At 27.7% G+C, this 21,523-nt stretch overlaps 1 pseudogene; it reads right to left on the reverse strand.

Moving 5' to 3' along the window:
• Window positions 1-90: 90 nt before the first annotated feature.
• On the reverse strand, window positions 91-677 carry LOC107848136 (annotated as a pseudogene).
• Between the last annotated feature and the right edge of the window lie 20,846 nt (window positions 678-21,523).

Here is a 21,523-nt window from a genome sequence, read left to right on the forward strand (position 1 = left end):
TGAGACAGAAAATTTTCTTGATAGACCCAAAAACAGAGGAAACTCCGCCCGATTTTCTGTAGAATTCTAACGAGGCTTGCTTTGGAGTCCTAAACTCCTTAGCGCCGGTCATGATCCTATTCTAGGTCGTGACATGCACGACCCCATCCACGAACAAATTTGCACCTAATATACATTTTCCCTCCAATTTTTCCAGTATTTCATTATCATCATCTCTATATCCATAATAACTAGCATCAGTCATCTTGTATGTCTCATGCCATAGTTACTCTTCTTTTTCGCGATTCAGGTGGATTCTCGGACATCTACCTAACACCAGGCAACTTCTTCGTAGCACCAAAATATATGTATCCAGGACCACGTCCATCTGACTTCGATGAACCAACAATGTTATGTTTCATGTAATTCGGTCCACCAACTTCAACAATTCTCTTCTCCCAATGACTTTTTTCGCGAATCAGCTTATTGATCTCATTGTTCATGTCACGCAAACAGTGTTCACCGAGGCCTTCGTTTTGGATCTCAAGTACTTTTCTGCCAATTTCTTGCATGACTTGTTGCCTCCATTTGTCTGCTTTAGGTAAATCTCTGCACTGTGAAGCTAAATATGGACGACGGAGTGGTTGTTGTTTGGGTTTCTTGTCTGAGATGTATTGGTTTAACATTGATTATGATTTTTTTTGTTACGTGCCACGGTTGGTCTTTGAATTTGAGAAGATCGAGTCTACCAAAAACAACCTCTCGTACACACTAGGTATTTATGTTGTTCTTGTTAAACACTAGAATTTAACAATCAAGTCTAGCGAAAACAACCTCTCTAACTATACACTAAGTATGTATGTTGTTCTTGTTAAACCCTAGAATTATCGGGTCTATGGAAATAACCTCTCGAACGAATACACTGGGTATGTACATTGTATCTAGAATTTTGGATTGGGTCTATTGAAAACAACCTCTCTAACATACACACTATGTATGTATGTTGTTCTTGTTAAACCTTAAAATTTGGGGAAATAATAAACGATTTATATAGAGATTTGTTTGGGATGTATAGCAAAGCCTTTTCCTATAAGAACTTGGAGTAGTTACTGGCTAAGCTTTTGTTTTAGTCTTTTTCCTTCAATCTTGTTGCGAAAATATGTACGAAAATAATACAAGAATTTAAAGAGTTTCTAGAATATATTTCCACCTATAACCTCTCTATATATAGATCCAGGTAGTCTTCAACCTATAAAGAAAACGTTCTCCTAATCCTCTAAGAATAATATTCGGGAAAATTTCAAAACTAGCAACTATAGAGTCTTAATTATAACTTTTCTAACAACAATTTCAAAATTACAAAAAATAGCAATATGTATTTTGTATTTGAGTAAATTGTTGCTAGTTTAATACATATACAACGGAATATTTTGTTCCTGATATAATGCTAATCAGTTTCAGTTTTAATTTGGGAAAAACGGTTCCCTAATTTATGGAACAATTAATTGGTAGAGTTCCTTATCATTTAAATTTTTTTTTTATTTTTCATCAAACGTTAAATTACTGCAATTAATTCAAATTCAAAAAATATTTTTCATAATCAGAAACTCAAAATCAAATCAAAAAATACAGATTCAAATTCAAAAACGTTTGATTAAATGTTTTTTTTTTCTGATCAACTAGCATTGTGAAGTACATTTAAAAATACAACTGTGCAATAACGGGTATGTATCAATAAAGTTTATACTATTTGTGATTTCATTATAATTATAGTGAAAAATTTGTTGAAGAAATTGTACCAAATATCTGTAATTGTTCTCGGGATTCAACAAAATGATGTAGTATGTCAATTTTATCAGATTTTGGAAGAAATTGTTTAAGTGTTTTCTTTACAATTTCAAATAAGTCGTTGTTGTTCTAAAGTTTGAAAGTTGAGTAGCAATTTTAAAACGTTAATTTGATAAATTTTTTTCGGTAAGCATGTTTCGATTAAATTTTGTTTGTTTGAATTCGCTTGGGAGTTTTGTATTAACGAATGTGTTGTTGTGTATACTACGTATTAGATATTTAAATTGATTTTTACTGTTTTGTAGTTTCGTACATATTGAAAATGGAAAGCATTGCAGTTCTTGTCAAACACTCAGGTGGATGGAATTATGAGCAACAATATGAAAAGTACGTCAGTGATGCGATATTGTTGAGCGTAAACGCTACATATGATCAACTATACACGGTACTTGCTTTTCATATTAATTTTGATTTGACGTGCAAATGCATTGAAATCGAATATCAATTAACAGATAATGCAGTGAAAATACATATACGTAATGATATGGGTTTGAAGGTCTACATTATGCAGAAAAAAGAGTTGAAAGATTTGAGTAATTTTCCTTTGTATGTAAGTGTTTCTGACAGGGATAATTTCAGCACATTAGTAAGTTCATCATTGTGTAATTCGGAAAGTTTAAGGATGGTTGTCAATGCGAGTAACGTGGTAAATAGAAGTACTCAAAAAGCATTAATAGATACTCCTTCAGAAGAATGTTTAGATGTATTTGAAATGGATACAACGAGAGTTATTATCTCCGACCACATCACAAACATATTGAGGTTGAACAACTTTATGTCTCAAAAAGAGTACTAAAATCTGTTATGAAGGACTATGCAATTCGGGAGAAGTCTCAAACACTAACTGTAAGATCGAGTAAAACCTGGTAAGTATATTATACATTTTGTTATTTATTGTTTCCTGTTGGTTGATTGTATTTGAGCTTATGTATTTATTTTTGTTTGCAGTTATACATTGTTGTGCAGATCCGGTAATTGTGCTTTTTTATTTCGTACATCTGATATTGGTGAATCTGGAATATTTGAGGTGAGACTTTTTATCAGAGCATTTGAGGTGAGACTTTTTATCAGAGCATACCTGTCCGATCAAGGATAAAATTTATCCTAAATTGCATGCTATTAGTAAGTTCATTGGTGGTATAGTCAAACAAAAGTTTAAATGCCACAAACAAAAATACAGTCTATCTGAAATCAAAAGTGACATGAAGGAAGACATGGGTATGAATTTAACATATATTATGTGTTGGAGAGCCAAGGAACATGCACTTGAAGAATTAAGAGGAAAACCAGCAGCATCATACGGGAAACTATCTGCATACATGCATGTGTTAAACACTAGTTATCTCGGTTATCATATAAGAATGAAAAAGAATGAAGACAATGAGTTTTTATATATATATATAGCACTAACTGTCTTCATTCAAGGGTTCGAGTATTGCAGACCTATCATAGTTGTTGAAACAAGTTATCTAAGAGGACTGGTTACTAGAACTTTCATAGCTGCATGTACCATGAATGGAGCTGATAAGATATTTAATTATAAATGTATTTGACTTCAAATATGTTTCCAGATGTATGTATTTATAATATACATATATATATTGTTTATGTAATGAGATGCATTTATTAGTGTTGTCAGAAAAATGTATTTAAAATATACAGATGCATTAGTTTTAGTTGTTCTCTGAAAGTTTAGTAGCTTTCCAGCTGTATGTAGAAATAATATCAATATGCATTATTTGATGTGTAAAAAATCATATATGCTTATATGTATTTTTTGAACATGCAGGACATATATTTACTTTGGCCTATGGTGTTCTTGATTCCGAAAATGATGCTTCTTGGATTTGGTTCTTTGAAAATCTGAAGGAAGCATATGGTGAAAAAAAGAAATATGTGTGTAGTTTCTGATCGTAATACAAGCATCATAAAAGATGTAAGTGAGGTGTATAATGACGTACTACATTATGCATGTACGTGGCATTTATGGAAAAATGTGAAAAAAATTTTAGAAAAACACATGATTCATTATCGGATGTCTTCTATACAATGGCAAAATCATATTCAAAAACTGAATTTCACAATTTAATGGAGAAGGTGGAGGCAGTTGATGTTAGAGTGAAGAATTACTTGGAATTGGCGGGATACGATAAGTGGGCTAGGTCATATGCATCAGTTCATAGGGGATGGACTTTGACATCAAACATTGCCGAGTCAATTAATGTTGCACTGGTATCGACTAGAGAACTACCAAGATATGATTTTCTAGAGAAAGTTAGATTGATGTTTGATAGATGGAACTGTGAAAACAGACAGCAGGCGTTGTATACTTTTACAGATCTTATAGGTAAATTTCAATAAATTCTTCAACAGAATGAAGCGGAGTGTACGCGTATGAAGGTATGATGAAATATATATATGTATATTAGTTTCTCTTTTTTTCTTTTTGGATTATATGATTATATACACATAAGAAATTAAAGAAATTATATTCTGTAATAAAAATACATATGCATGGCAGAAAAATACATATGCTGAGATGGTTAAATATATTTGCAAAACTGTTTCTGACATAACTTTGCAAATCATTTTTATTTTACTAATTAATTTTATTTAATAATTTCAGGTTATACCTGCATCAGAGTATATCTATACAATCCACGACAAGGAGAAACATTTTATTGTTTGTCTTAAGAAAAAAAATATGCTTGCAATGCATTTCAGTTGGATGAGATATCGTGTGTTCACACTTGTGTAGTTCTTGATAGCAAGAATTTTAAGAAGGAACCATATTGCTCTGATCTTTACAAGCCAAAAACAGTCTTGCGAACATATAATCTTTCAGTTTATCATCTACCACACAAAGATGACTGGATTATTCCTAAGAAAATTTCGGATGAGGTAGTTCTGCCATCAAAATACAAGCGACCCCCTAAAATACCTCCAAAGAATGATCGTGGAAAGTCCGGACGAGATATGTTTGAAAAAAAAAAAGAAAAATTATTGTGGTTCGTGCGGATGTACAATAGGCGAAATTGTTGTGGTTCGTGCGGATGTACAATAGGCGTTCATGTAGGAAATACAACAAATGATAAGTTGGTTGATGTATTTAGTTAATAAACAATTGAAGATCTTTTTCCTTGATGAAAATATATATGATTTTTAATTTGAAAAAAATGTTTGATGTTATTGAAGTCGTTATTATTAATATTTTGGGAACTTTTTTTTCAAAAAACTAAATTCAATAAAAATATATTGTAAAATTATTCCATATAACGTCTTTGATTTATACATTTTTTATAACTACACATACTAAAATGTTAATCTAAAAAACACATTTAAGAATCTTTAAAGTAGCTATGACCATATAAATAAAATTAATATATACAAATTAATGTTAAGGGACCATATATAAGGATAAATACATATGAATTATTAATATATAAAAAAATATTATGCATAAATACACATATACATTTCCATTAAGAATAAAATACATATGCATATTTCTGATCTATACCTTTTGGTTGTTTCTTCAATTTTTCTTGACAGGTGAATTTGAAGAATCACCCTGATATTTATTTTTACTGATTGAAAGCTTGTGTTGAATTGGAGGATCCTAAAAATCATCATCAGAATCAACATAATCTTCTTTATGATTACTACCTCTAGGTACAACCTTCTTAGGTATCTGAAAGGTTGAAATCTCCTTTTGTGTTGGCTCAATGTTCTTAAAAACAACCTACAAAAGATATTATAGTCAGTTAACCTTGACAATAATGCAAATCAGTGACCAATTATATTTTGTAAATTAACATATATGAAAACAGTAATCGTATTTACAACATAATCAAACATCACATAAACAGAAGATTTCAGGAAACTGACCTTGTCATTTGAATCATTAAACAAACTTTTCTTAAGCGATTCATATCGTGGCAAATAGCATTTATCTTTCAATTTAAAAAATGTGAAATTTGAGAGTCCACCTTGGAAGCAACAGTACGAGGGACATCAGAACAACACTCATACAGCCAAATCTGAATGGCGAGTGGCATTTCATGGAGCATATAAAACTCTCCTGTTGGTTTCAACTTTTTATTCAAGCTTTTAGCTAATTCTTCATATGCAACCGATCCCCAAGGATAGTCCCTGTAATGATCACTCTCCACCAAATCAAAATGAAGGTGTGGAATAATGACAGTATCAACAGACGACAGCAAAAATGCGTGAATAAAATACAAACTAGCAAACTTCAACGCATCTTCGTCATTCTCATCCCCTCATATTTTACCAGTAACAGCGGCAAATAATTTCTTTTTCTGAATATATATGACACCATCAAAATAATGATCAATAATTTTATTTGGAACGTCTTCATCAAACACAAAATCTTCCTTGTTTGAATGACAATTCAAACTAGTAATGACGGCGAATTCTCTAAGACTAAAATACAGAGTTGTGCCCTTTGCACGAATGACTATGTCACTTGTTGAACTTTCCTTAGTCTCGAGTGATATAATGCATCTCCCTAATTGCGCTTGCACCACACAATTTTTTTTCTTCATGAAAACACCAAATATACTATCATTACAAAACATCTTGAACTGATTCTTCATTAACATTGACTTAATACGGTCTTCGATGTCGTTGACTGTATGACAACCGATATGTGGTGCAAATTTGGGCAATATTCTTGCCATGTATATTTGATCACACAACACTTATAAACACACAAAAATACAATTATATGTCTAAAAATTCTACTTATATATTTACAAAAATACATCTTCAAAAGTTGGATTACAACATAAAAACAAAGAAGTAGCATATGTATTATATGAATACATCACTAGAACAAAGTAAAGATAACTAACGTCAAAATACATACATTGTGATCATATCAAAAAAATTTAAAAAGTAGTGATCATAAAATACAAATTTTACTAATAACAAAATACAAAATACATATATATCCAGTAATAAATACATTTGATCGATGTGATCACTAAAATATAAAATAAATATATATTCTATATATATATATATATATATATATGGTCGAAAATACAAATTAACAACAAATGAAAAATAGATATACAAATACAAATTATCTTATTAATATATATACAAATACAAAACGTATCATTATCAAATACAATATGTTACACAAGTCTTAAATACAAAAATACATATCTTAATTATCTTAAACATAATAAATACAAATCTAAAACTCATAAGTAACAATCCCTGAAAGTTTTCCAATTACATATCTATAACATAACTTATATATATCTTCACATAATAAAGTACAAATTTCATATCTTGACAGAAAGTCAAAATAAGTACACAGCTTATATATAAAAAATACATATATTAACAAATTGTCCTATACTATAAAATTTTACAAATGCAACAATACCTCCTCAACTTTCTCTTCTTCAGATGAAGATTCATAATCACATGAAATCGGACTTGCATTTTTTTTCGATTGAGATTTTTCATCTGCCTTCCTCTTTTACATCAATTTTTTATTTTTCGTTGATTTGGGGGGATAAAGATTCTCTCACTACTTTTCGTTTCATTATTTCAACAGACTTTTGAGGATCGTATCGCTGCTTCGATCTCGACTCTTGTAAGATACCACCTCCCTTTGAATGAATATATTAGAAGAAACAAAGTTAATATTTTCATCTTGGGTTAAACCAAAATTAAAAGATGGTATTTCATCAAAATTCATAGATCGTATATCTCTAACTGAACTAGAACAATTTGCATGTTTTGTCATTATAGCGGAAACTAAAAAAATTCAACACACAAAAATTAAACCCAAAAACCCTAAACCTCAAATTTAAAACACAGAAAAAATGGAAAAATAATGACGAAAAAAAATTATATGAAAAATATAAAATACATTAACTGTAAAAATCAACTTACCTTAATAAGTGGAAAGAAGGATTATCAAGATTTAGAGAGAAAATTGCGGATTTTGAAAAAAAAAATGAAAAATTGATATTGAGGGGAATTGAAAATATTTAGAGTGACGTGAAAGTAGGGTTAAAGAGAGATAAAGTGACGTGAAAATAGTAAAGTGAAAATATTTGGGTGGAATACACGCGTCAGTTAAAAAAAAGGTAAAATATTACTACTTTTACTAGTAGTTGTAATTTTAATAAACTATTGCTATTATTTGTAATTAATGTTTTAAGGTTGTTAGTGTAGTAAATTTTTCCTTTTTCTATTCTTTAATTAGTGTAGAAAGTGGCAAAGGTTACTTATTAATTGACCTCGTCTTTATAACCATTTACAAAAATATAAAAAGAAAAATAAACTACTAGCTACCTTTTCAAATAGAAAAGTCAGTGCATGCACCACATATGACTGTTCAATCTTGACCAAAATACAGTGGTTTGGCAACATATAAATATAAAAAAACAATCATATGCTTCTATATTCAAAATTTGTGTACATCATGTTCAATATTGGATAGAATTAATTAATAATATCTTTTTTGTTGCTCACTTACCCACGACTGTATATATCACAAAGCCAAAAAATCTGCGTATTAACATCTCCACAAAAATAGCAAACTCCTATACCAAAATTATTTTCTCTCAATATTTTCAACAATATTCACAAAGAAAACAAAAATGAGTCCAGCTTCATTAGCCATGTCCTTGTTCTTTCTAAGTATTATTTTTAGCTATATATTTAAAATATCATTACAAATATTTCCAGAATCCAAGTTATTAAACTACATAGATTTCATATTTTCCCAATTGAAATGGGCATGGAATGTTGTCCTCTTTCAATCTTTCTCTCATTCTTGTAGTAATTACAATTTCACTATTTTTGAAGGTGCACCTCATAGTAATAATAATGAGCTTAGAGTAACGCATTTAGAGCGCGATAATTTGGAGTTATCATCAGTGGAATGTGCGATATGTTTATGCAAGATTGAAGATGAAGAAGAAATTAGAGAATTAAATTGTGATCATCTTTTTCATAGGGCTTGTTTGGATAGGTGGATGAATTGTAGACGTATGACTTGTCCGTTGTGTAGAAAGCATCTAACTAAGCCAAACACGATTTACTCAGACCTTCAACAAGAAGTTATTAATTTGAATTTTTTATCAGGGAGATCAAGAGATCGTTGTGAATGGTGGTTAAGGTAATATATTGTTAATAATTGTTGTAGACATGGAAGCTAAGCTAGCATGCCATGGTGATTTTATATGTCAAAATGTTGTATGGATTCCATGGTTTTGGCATTGTTTGATTTTATTCGATTTAGTTCTATGATATAAAAATGAGAATATATGAGTTGATTTCATCACTTCACTGTAGTGAGAAAATTCATTTTTCATTTGCTAGTATTTACTTGCATTGGAGAGAAGATTTGAATCTCAATAAAATAGCTAGTAACAAAAGATGATAATACATTTGAAGTTAATTTGTTCACTTGTATTTGTTTTGGTTCACTTGGTAATTACAACAACAATATATCCGGCGGGTTCTGACGAGGGTAAAGTACACGCAATCCATACCACTACTTCAAATAAAGTAGAGAGGTTGTTTTCGATAGACCACCGACTTAAGACAAATAACAATATAACAAACAAAAAAATATAAAATAAACAACAAAATGGGATGACACCGCTAGAAAATTAAAAAAAAAAAGACACCAGTAATAATATAAACTGTGTATTCGAGATCACCAACATCATCAAAACACTACGAACAAGAAACTACAGGCACAAATACAAATAAAGCACTCCTCCATATTCACAAAATGAGTGTTATCGATGTGCAGTTATATAAGATTAAATAAGGTTCAAAATGAGCGCATTCGCCAGTATATGTAAGAACCACACATAGAGGATAAACAAGAGATAAGGTTGTGATAGTTTGGTCATAAATTAAATAATTTTATCTATTGGATAAATTTGTATTAATGTGTAAATAGTTTAAATCACTTTCTGAAGATTCTTCACACTTTAGTATAATAATATAAATATAAACATATATTTTAGTATAAGTACATATATATTTTACCAACGAAGTTTTAAGTGGTTGATGGATCATCACTTTTACATTTATCATGCAGTACCTCTTTCTCTTACTGCCACAAGCTAAGAGAAATGCATCAATTTGAACCATATTTGTGGTACGATTATTTTTTTTTCTATATTTAAAATCTTTCCTTGTTTTTGAAGCCAAACATTTACAAAATCATTGATTACATTTTTATTACGTATTTAAAATTTTTAAAATTTGGTACTTCTTAAATTTTTCTTATTCTAACTTTTTATATTTATTTCTAGATTTTTCAAATCATCTTAAAATCAAATTTTTCATTTAGAATTCTTAAACTAATGAAAAAAAGTATTAATTGTCATTAATTCTAATGACTTCTAATAAGAAAAGGTTTTACCATAAATATATTTAATTAATTTTCAACTATTAAATATTAAGAAAAAAATAGTGAAAACACAATTTTGTCTAAAACAAAGACTTTTGATGAAGGACAAAAAGTTGAAACAGTATTTCTAAGGCACTTCACATTTTTAAATATATTATAGATTATAGATAAATTGTCATATTTTATTTTTTGAGAGTTCGAATGGACTAGATCTTACCATGCACAGAGGCGGAGCCAGAATTTTCGCCGAGAGAGTTCAAAATTTAAAGAAAAACTAGTTTAAAGGGATTCAACATCTAAAATATATACGTAAAAAAATATTTAAATCATGTATTAATAATATAATTTTTCACCAAATTCAACATCTAAAATATATACGTAAAAAAAATATTTAAATCATGTATTAATAATATAATTTTTCACCCAAAAAAATAAATCAAATGAAAGGCTGACTCCGCCCTGACCATGCATACATCACAAATTACAAAGCAATCTAAGCAAAAAAGAGAATGTTTAAGTACATAGTGTTTATTGCATATTCTCACTAAACATACTACAAGGCTATATAATTAGCTTAAAAAAATGTTGCCCTTGTTGAATTTAATCCTAATATTAGGATTTAGGCAGATACATTCTATTCAAAGTACATGGTTAGTTGGCCAACTTGTATATGGTCAAAATAGTAATAAGCATGTTCATCCAACTTGTTGGAGTTAATTTAGCTAAAACTTTGAAACTAAATTGGATTTAATCAAATCAATATGTTACAATTAAAATACTATAGATATTCGAAAAACATACAAAAAGTATAAGTGTTTTCATAATTTGATCCTCGAAAAGCTAAACATAACACCTTACTTAGAACGAGGGACTATATATATATAACAAAACTTATTTATCACCATTATTTAATTATTTTTTTATAATAATAACATGAGATGAAGAAGTGAAGATTGCTACAGCCGATCTAACTTTGTTTATAATGGAGATATATATAGTATTAATTGTTCTGAAACACTTTGTCATTTTAGAAAATCAAGAAAAGCAATAATGATGGAATAATTTTTATTTTCAGTTTTATCAGTAAAAGTGATTTGTAGAGAGATTAAAATGTAATGATTAATAATAAACAAGTATAAATTAATCAAATAACTTTTCCTATATATACTTTTTAAATAAATAATAGTAGTAAACTGATACTACAAATCAATAATGTTTAACAATTAATTGAAGTAATAGCAATTAATTAGAGATTCAAGCCTCCTTACCAAGTATAAATATAACAGTAATAAAAATGATCAAATCAAGTCAATTGCAAAGAGACCATTGTAGAATCCATGGCCAGCTTCTACAGAATTACAATTTTACCCTCTAACGTCGCATCAGTAAATTTACAATTTTACCCACTCCGTGGGTTTTTTTTCCTGTGTATAAATTTACCTTAGCCACCATTCATAATGATTTCTTGATCTCTCTGCGAAGAAATCTAAATTAATCACTTTTTCATGATAATGATAATGATAATAATGATGATGAAGGTCAGAGAAAGTTGTGTTTGGCTTAATTAGATTATTTCTACACAACGGACAAGTCATATGTCCAGAATTCATCCACCTATCCAAACAAGCCCTATGAAAAAGATGATCACAATTTAGTTCTCTAATTTCTTCTCCATCTTCAATCTTGCATAAACATATCACACATTCCACTGATGATGACTATAAATTATCGCGCTCGAATCGCGTTACTCTAAGCTCATTATTATTATCATGATCATAAATTGCACCTTCAAAAATAGTGAAGTTGTAATTACTACAAGAATGAGAGAAAGATCGAAAGAGGACAACATTCCATGCCCATTCCAATTGAGAAAATATGAAATCTATGTAGTTTAATAACTTTGATTGTGGAAATATTTGTAATGTTATTTTAAATACATAGCTAAAAATAATAGTACTTAGAAAGAACAAGGACATGGATAATGAAGCTGGACTCATTTTTAATTTATTTATTTTTTTGAGTGATTGTTGAAAAATATTAAGAGCTAGATGTGATTTGATGTAGGGGAATAATGTGCACACTTAGGTTTATATAGCTTGCTAAAAGTAGTACCTAAAGATCTAAGATGATTTTAAGAAATAATACAAATTGAACACGACTAATTCATTATTAATTAGTGTGATGAGACAGAAGACTTAATTAGAAATTGTGTTTGCAACATTATATTATATTATTTGTGACTGCCGTTTTCTTCTATGGTGTGTGTAGAATTAGTGTATGAAATAGGTCAATGAAAGTGTCCTAGCAAGTTTGACCAAAAAAAAAAAAAATTGAAAGAGTAACATTAAAATAGTAGTGTGGCAGGATTAAAATGTAAATTTTGCTAGAATTTGAGTTTAAATTTTTTTATTAAATTTGAGTTTAAATTTTTTATCGAAAGAAAGTCAAAATATTATCATAATTGCTTTTTACTTTTTGTGAATTGAAAATATAATTTTCTTCCATATTTGAAAAATCTCTTTTTTGGAGAAAAGGTTTTGTATTTCTATAAATTCTGGACTCTTCTTCTAATTTCATAACGTAATAACATCCACAATGTAGTCGTTAGATAATCTTGTTTAAGGAATGATTTTCTCCCAATAAGTTTTATACTTTTTCAATATTAGTTAATAATATGTATGTCGTTTGACCAATTCACATTAATAATATGGTTTTTTTTTCGTCTGAATTAGCACCCTTCTTATTTCATAACACAGTAACATCCACAATATAGTTGTTAACGACTCTTGTTTAAGAAATGATTTTCTCCCAATAAATTTTATATTTTTTCAATATTAGTTTATAATATATAGACCGTTTGATCAAATTCTATTAATATTATATTTTCTTTTTGTCTGAATTATCGCCTCTATGATTTACAAATTATTAGCTAATTACAAAAAAAAAAAAAAAAAAAAAAGGACCTTTTCACTTTCCTAAATGCAATAAAAAAGAAAATAGCAGTACAAAAAACACTTTTAACACTTGAAAATCACAAAAACATAAAATAAGGAGCAGCAAGAATCAAAATATAAATGGATTAATGGGGCATTAGGGTCAATACTATGTTACTTACATAATATGATAATACTTAATGGGTAAACAGTTTATCTAATAAAAAAATTGAGTAATCTAATTCTACATCAGTAAATCGTTAATTATAAAATTTTAATTTATTCACCAATTATTTATCTAATAACTCCTAATAAGTTAATAAATTAATTTTGTAATTGATTTAATTATCAGTTACAATTTGATTTTGAACTACCATATATAGGTTAACCTTGCACATACTTGGTGATCACTAAATAGTGGCTAAGAGTTTTTTAATAGCATAGCCAACATAACTAGATACTTGATAGATTTATACAACCAATAATGAAGCAACTATGTGATGATGTTTTTATATTATAATAAAACTATATCTTTGTCCATAATGCACGCTATTTGTCAGATAGTAGTACTTATTTTAATTCATCAACCGCCAAAGAATTTTACCATAAGATGTCAATTAAATTTATGTTATACAAATTTGAATTTTCTTTTAGCAACATTCAACACAATCATTTTTATTATTGTTTAATTTCATATGATTGTAAACATGTATCACTAATATTGCAATTTGCAAATATGTTATGAGTTCGTAGCTAGCGGTGTTAGTTTATTTTGCCTACCGTACTAGTTTATATATGTACTTATCTTTTGTGTTTGGTATTCTGTTAGTTTGTCTTGTGTACTATACTAGTTATATACTTATATATTGGTATTGGTCCTAAATCGGGGGTCTATTTGAAACAGCCTCTTTACTTCTCCTGAGGTAGTGGTATAATCTGCGTACACCCTACCCTCCCCAAACCCCACTAGGTGGGAATATACTGGGTATGTTGTTGTTGTGGTTATGAAATTTTGTGGCACATGAACATTTAATACCATGTAAAAATCCAAATCCATTCTAATTGGAAAAAAAATAAAAGGAAGTGTAGCAACTAGCATGTTATTGATCAAGAAAGTGAGAGTTGAGAGAGGATGTGATTTATTATTCTTTATTAGATGTCATTAATTTTGAGTCTTTCAAATGAAGAAACTCCTAGTAGAGATTTCTACATTCTTCCTAAAATATTCTTAGAAAATTGCTAATAATTTTTTATCAAAATCCCATTGAAAAATTAGCTATTTTTCTGATATTGAATTGATTTTACATATAAAATACTAATTTGAATTAGTTTGACCGATCAGTAACGAATTTTGGGAAACCAACAGTTATTTAAAAAAAAAAAAAAGGAATAAGTGAAGCATTAAAAAGACATTTAAAATATTTTAATTTTTTAAATTTTATACCTGAATTATTAAATACGTGAGTTTCCTACCTGAACTACCACCAACTATTTATTAAAACATACCTTAACTATCAGTTATTCATTTTTTTTATTGATAGATAAGGTATGTTTTGATAAATATATAACTAGTGATAGTTCAGATAAAAAAATCAAGTATATACTAATTCAAATATGAAATTCAAAAAACACCATCTATACTAACCCTCTTACCTTATATATTCTGATTTTTTAATGAAGAAGCACAACAACCGTGGAAATGAGTAAAGTCACTTCAAAATTCAAGAATTTTCATAACTAATATAATCATTATGAACAATGTGAAATGAAAGTTATTTCAATCGTTGTTCACTTGTGTATATCTATAATCTATAATTTATATCTATATTTATATCTATAATTTATAATTTATATTTATATCTATAAATATATTAAAAGTGTGGAGGATCTTAGAAATATTGTTTGAACTTTTTGTCCTTTATTAAACGATTTTACTTTAGACAAAATCGTCTTTTCACCAATTTTTTTTAATATTTAAGACATAAAAATTAATTAAATATTTATGATACCTTTCCTTATTAGAAGTTGTCTGAATTAATGATAACTATTATCTTTCTCATTAATTTAAGAATTCTAAATTAACGAAAGAAAGATTTGAAAAATCTACAAATAAATATGAAAGCATTAGAATAAGTAAAATATAAGAAGTATCAAATTTTTAAAAGTTTTAAATAAGTAAGAATTATGTAATTAAAGGTTTTTTAAAGATTTAACTTTAAAAAATAAAAAAAAATTAAATATAGAAAAATATAAATAAAATTGTATTACAAATATGGTTCAAATCAATGCGTTTCTCTTAGCCTATAGCAGCAAGGAAAGAGGCATGCCAAATAAAAACGTGATGATCCATCAGCCACTTGAAACTTCTGTTGATAAACATATGTGCTTATAATAAAATATATGTTACATTTACATTATTATATCAAACTGTGAAGGATTTTTGAGAAGTGATTTAAACTTTTTGCATTTCGCAATAGACAAAATCGTCTTATTTTAAATAATCAAAAATTACACATGCGAGGCACGTGCGGTTAAAATAGTACAATAAAATATATTTAGCCTATAGCAGCAAGGAAAAGAGGCATGCCAAACAAAAACGTGATGATTCATCCGCCACTTGAAACTTCTGTTGATAAACATATGTGCTTATGATAAAATATATGTTACGTTTACATTATTATATCAGACTGTGAAGGATTTTTGAGAAGTGATTTAAACTTTTTGCATTTCGCAATAGACAAAATCGTCTTATTTTAAATAATCAAATTACACATGCGAGGCACGTGCGATTAAAATAGTACAATAAAATATATTTAATATAGTCCCATAAATGAAGTGTTGCTTTTTGATTTAGTATTTGTATATCGGATTTCTTTTCTGATTTAATATACTTACGCGTAGAAAATGTGACATAGCGCCATATCAACCAACCCTTTCTCTATTTCAAAAATTGGACATCAAAATGTCTTGCGCTCACAGCCCCTTCTTTACGTTGAAGTGAACCATGGAAGTAACCCGAGGTGGGAATGAATCCTTCTTATGCGCTTTCAAATCTTTCATCAATTATTTGGTCTCGGGGAACTCACCCTTGGAACAGAGATATCTGTTTCTGCTTTTCAGTCACTACCTGTCCACCAGTTTACTCATTCTATCCATCACGACAATGGCGTGACCTTAATTAAGGGATGATTTGGCTCCTCTCCATTTTCTCCAAGTTCATGCTTAGATAGAGGACATATGCAATAAATTAAATATAATAACCGAAATGTAATTGGTCAAAGTAAGTCCTTAACCATCGGTTAGATAATAAATAAATTATATATTTAGTTTCAAAAATTATTCTAATCCCACAATCGGGGGAACATAGTATCTTATTTATAAATATCAAAAAATTAAATCGCTTCCTACCTTTACTTTCCATACGTAAAGAGTTGCTTTCTCTTTTACATTTCATTTCGTGAGTGTATAAAAAAACACACTCGATTCACTCTAATGATTACATTATTTAATGCGTATTTTCTTATTGTTTTTTTTTTAAAATATTATTCACCTGAAAATGTTATCGTCCAAGCTTGAAATCTTATATTAAACAGTATATTATTTTGTTATTCAATTTGTAAGTTATTAATTAAAAATAGACGATATATCCTGCCTAGGGAAAATGATACGAGGAAAGATTTTCTTTTTAGTATATTTATTGATAACAATATGTTGCTAAGATTGTGAGACTATAATAATGTTTAAAATTAAATATATAATTTTATTTATTAACTAAATCATAGTAAGTGACTTACTTTGATCAGTTAAATCTTGGTCATTGGATTTAATTTATGCCATGTGTTCGCGCAATACCGCGATTGGAGACAGCACTACATGAGATGTCGTGATGAAATTTTTGAGATTTCTCTAACTTTAATTAGATGTCTTTGATTTGAGGTACGTTACCAAAGAGCTTTTTCGGTATAGCGTTTTATCAAGTATAAATCATTTTTAAAAAATTTTATTTTGAAGGGAAAAAAAGTCCAATTTACATTGAGATTCAAGTCTTCTCTCCAAGTAAATATAGCATTGAAATATGAATTGTTCATTAAAATGAAATGAATGAATATATATTCATTGTTTCCTTAGTTTGCAAAGAATAAAGTTTCATCACTAAAATAAATAGAATAAATAAAATTAATTCTAAACTTAACCCTATCAATCAACCATCTTGCATGGATACTGCATGCCTATAACAATTATTTACAATTTTACCCTTTCCGCACCGCTTCAATTTATTTGTATTTATCTTAGCCACCATTCACAACGATCTCTTGATCTCCCGGAGAAAAAATCCAAATTAATCACTCCTTGTTGAAGCTCTGAGTAAATTGTGTTTGGCTTAATTAGATGATTTCTACACAATGGACAAGTCATACGTCCACAATTCATCCACCTATCCAAACAAGCCCTGTGAAAAAAATGATCACAATTTAGCTCTCTAATTTCTTCTCCATCTTCAATCTTGCATAAACATATTGCACATTCCACTGATGATGACTCCAAATTATCGTGCTCGAATCGCGTTACTCTAAGCTCATTATTATTCTCATTATGAACATGATCATGATGAGGTGCACCTTCAGAAATAATACTACAAGAATGAGAGAAAGATTGAAAGAACACAACATCCCAAGCCCATTTCAATTGAGAAAATATGAAGTCTATGTCGTTTAATAACTTTGATTGTGGAAATATTTGTAATGCTATTTTAAATACGTAGCTGAAAATAATACATAGAAAGAATAAGGACATGGTTAATGAAGATGGACTCATATTTTCTTTTGGTGACTGTTGATTTTTGGGATTTGATTTAAGGGAATGATATATAGAATTTTTGTTAAAGGTGTATATATATAGTGGTTGAAGAAGTGAATTATTATATTGATGTTAAAATAAAACATTACAAATAGTTTCAAATTAATTAAGCACGTTGTACACAAAAGTTGAATTTATGGAATATGGCAACTGATTTTGACTTACAACTAGGAAAAGAAAATGTGTGGGCCGCCTATCTTGGTTGTCTAAGAAGGAATGAATGGTTTCAACCTTGTACAACAGCATTGGCTTTTATTATTTTTATATTAGTTTCATAATTTTTCAAGTAAAAAAACTTAGAAAATTCTTATCAAATACATAGTCTAAATTGAATATTTCTTCTTTTTCTGCATTTATTGAATTTTTACCAACTTCAATAATTATGTTATACTATAGTCTTTCTATCCTTATTTTTAATTCTTTATGTTTTTCAGATATTATTTATTTTAATTCTTTATATTTTTGTAATTTTTGTACGTTATTCATCTAAATAATTAATATTTTGGTGAATATCAATTTGTTATATACAATATATGGTTCAAATGCTAATAAACATTTATATAATGAACATAATTCTTTTCTATTTATTTTCCATTTTATTTCTGTTTCATTAAATGCTCCTAAATAATATCTACAATGATGTTCTATTTTTTCATTTTCATACCTATATTTAAGTACTCCTCCATAACTACATTCACTAGTATCTGCTTCTACTATATATATAAACTTTCTATTTTCGTCTGGAAATTATAATTTTTGGTAATTCTTTACAAAGTATTTTTATTTTTTGGACTTGTCTTTTATCTTCTTCGTTGTAATTATATTCTACATCCTTTTTTAATTTTCTCTGTAAAGGCTTTAGGTTTTCTGCTAATTTTGGTATATATTCTCTTACTTAGTTTACTAATCCTAAAAATGATTGTAATTTCTTTTTTGTATCTAATTCTTCTTTTGAATTTATTATTTTTGTACTTATATGTTGTTGCATTTTTACTCCACTTTTATCTATTTGTATTCCTAAAAATTCTATCTGATTTTTCATAATTTTGGCTTTCTTTTCACTTAAACTTATTCCCGATTTTTCTATTATATCTGTAAATTATCCTAATAATTTTAAATGTTCTTCTTTAGTTTTTGTATATAATAGTATATCATCTATGAATACTATACAATTAGGTAATTGTTTAAAATAAATATCCATAAAGTGTTGATATCTACCTGGTGCATTTTTATATCCAAATGGTAATACGTTCCATTTATAAAATTCTTGTGGTACTGTAAATGCGGTTAATTCATTAAATTCTTCTTCTAACTTCAAGTGATAAAATCCTGATTTACAGTCAAATTTACTAAAATAGTTATATCCTTGTATTTGTCTTATTTTTAATATCTTATTTGGTATTGGATAATTATATGTTATAGTCTTTGCATTTAAATTTCTATAATCAATAACCATTCTACTTTTACCTCTTTTTTGTTCATTATATTTATTTACTATAAATACTGGACTATTATGTTTACTATTACTTTTTTGTATATATTATTTTTCTAATAATTCATCTATATGCATTTTAAATTCTTTTAAATTGTCAAAGTTATATGTTAATGGTTTTTGAGTTATTATACTATTTTTATCTATTAATTCAATTTTTATAGTAGTTTTATGTTTTTCTCATCCTTTTTATGGATCTTCACTATATAATTGTTCTAATTTTTTTCTTAATTATTTCTATCTTATTTACTAAAAATATAGTTATTTCCTTTTTATTTATCGAAAATACGACTAGTTCTATTGTGTCTTCAGTATTTTTTATATTTTCTAACTTTTGTGTAATTTTTTCACTTCCTTCTATCCAATCAGTTTTCTTTCTTATTTTATTAATAACTCTTTTTGCTCTTACTTTTTGTTTACATGGTCTTGTAAACCACCAATCTATTTTAGTTATTATATGTGGGTATACTACATCTAAAAATGACATTCCTAAAAGTATATCTTTTGATGTTAGTTCATAATTATAGATTTCTTCTATTGTTATTATTTTATCTCATATTTGTATTTTTACACTTTTAGCTTTATATGTAATTAAACTTCCTTCATTATTAAATTCTTTTACTACTATTGGTGTTTTTAATTTATCCCATTTATTTTCTGGTAAACAGTTGTATCTACATAAGTTTGTTTCTGCTTCTGTATCTATCATAGGTGTATAATATCTATTATAATATCCTTCTACTGTTATTTTTACAAGTACATATATTTTCATATCATGTTAAAGTTCTTTTTATGAATAATCTTTCTTTATTATACATTATAGATACTTGTGTATGTTCTATATTGTATGATTTTACTTGTTCTAACCATTTTATTCCTAAATTATATCTGTTTTATGCATTTCTTCCTTTATTTCAAATTCTATTTTTATTTTTCTAACTCCTATTATTATTTCTTTTTCTGCCGTATCTTTAATGTCTATTAGCTTCTTGGTAAATCTGGGCATATATTACTATTAGATTTTATTTCTTTGATTTTAACTAGATATTTTGTTATATAATTTTCTTCTTGTCCTGTGTTTAGGAGTATTAAATATTCTTTTCCATTTATTGTTCCCGTTATATAATATTGATTTAAATTAACTGTTGAAATTGTTTCATAACTTGTTCTTTTTTATGAACTTGATGATTCTGATTTTTCATAAACTATTCTTTTTGTTGTACTATCATTTATTATTTCTAAATCTTCTTCTATATCTATATTCTTGTAACTATAGTCATTATTATCAATTGTTTTTATGAATTGTTCAAAATGACTTTCTATTTGTATTTTATTAATTTTATTTTTTCCTGTTATTTTATGTTTTGTTGTTAATACATATAGATTTTTATATCTTGCTGTAAATATTTTACTTCCTCGGGTTAGTTCTATCCCTGATATTTTTCAATATAATACTAATGATTTATCTATATTTTTATCTGTTATTGCCACTGAATAATTCGCACTTATCATAAATTTAAATTTTTGGTATATTAAATTTCCCTTTATGGCAGTTATTACACTTTTTTCTATAGGTTTTATAATCCTATCATCTGCTAAATATAATTCTATTAATGTATCCATTCCTTCTCTAAAACATGCTATTATTAATATCTCTATTCCTCCAAGGTGTACATATGTTATTGGGTCTTTACTTTTTATATCGTCTATTTCTTTATTAATTATTCTTTTTGTTACTAGTGGTATGCTAGCTCTTCCTTTTGCATATCTACAATCTATTACATGTTTCTTTTGACTTACTACGTAGTATTCTTCCTTCTTTCTACTAAATATATTTTTTATTGTTGGTATTTTAAATATTTTTTCTACACTTAAGTCTAACTTTTTTCCTTTTATTTCGTCAAATATTATCTTTTGATCTGTTCCTTCTTCATTTAAATATTCTTCCTTTGTTATTATTTTTTATATATTCTTCAGTTATTTGGTTCATTT

This window comes from Capsicum annuum, chromosome 11 (genome assembly GCF_002878395.1).
Source record: "Capsicum annuum cultivar UCD-10X-F1 chromosome 11, UCD10Xv1.1, whole genome shotgun sequence".
In the NCBI taxonomy this organism is placed as follows: domain Eukaryota; kingdom Viridiplantae; phylum Streptophyta; class Magnoliopsida; order Solanales; family Solanaceae; genus Capsicum; species Capsicum annuum.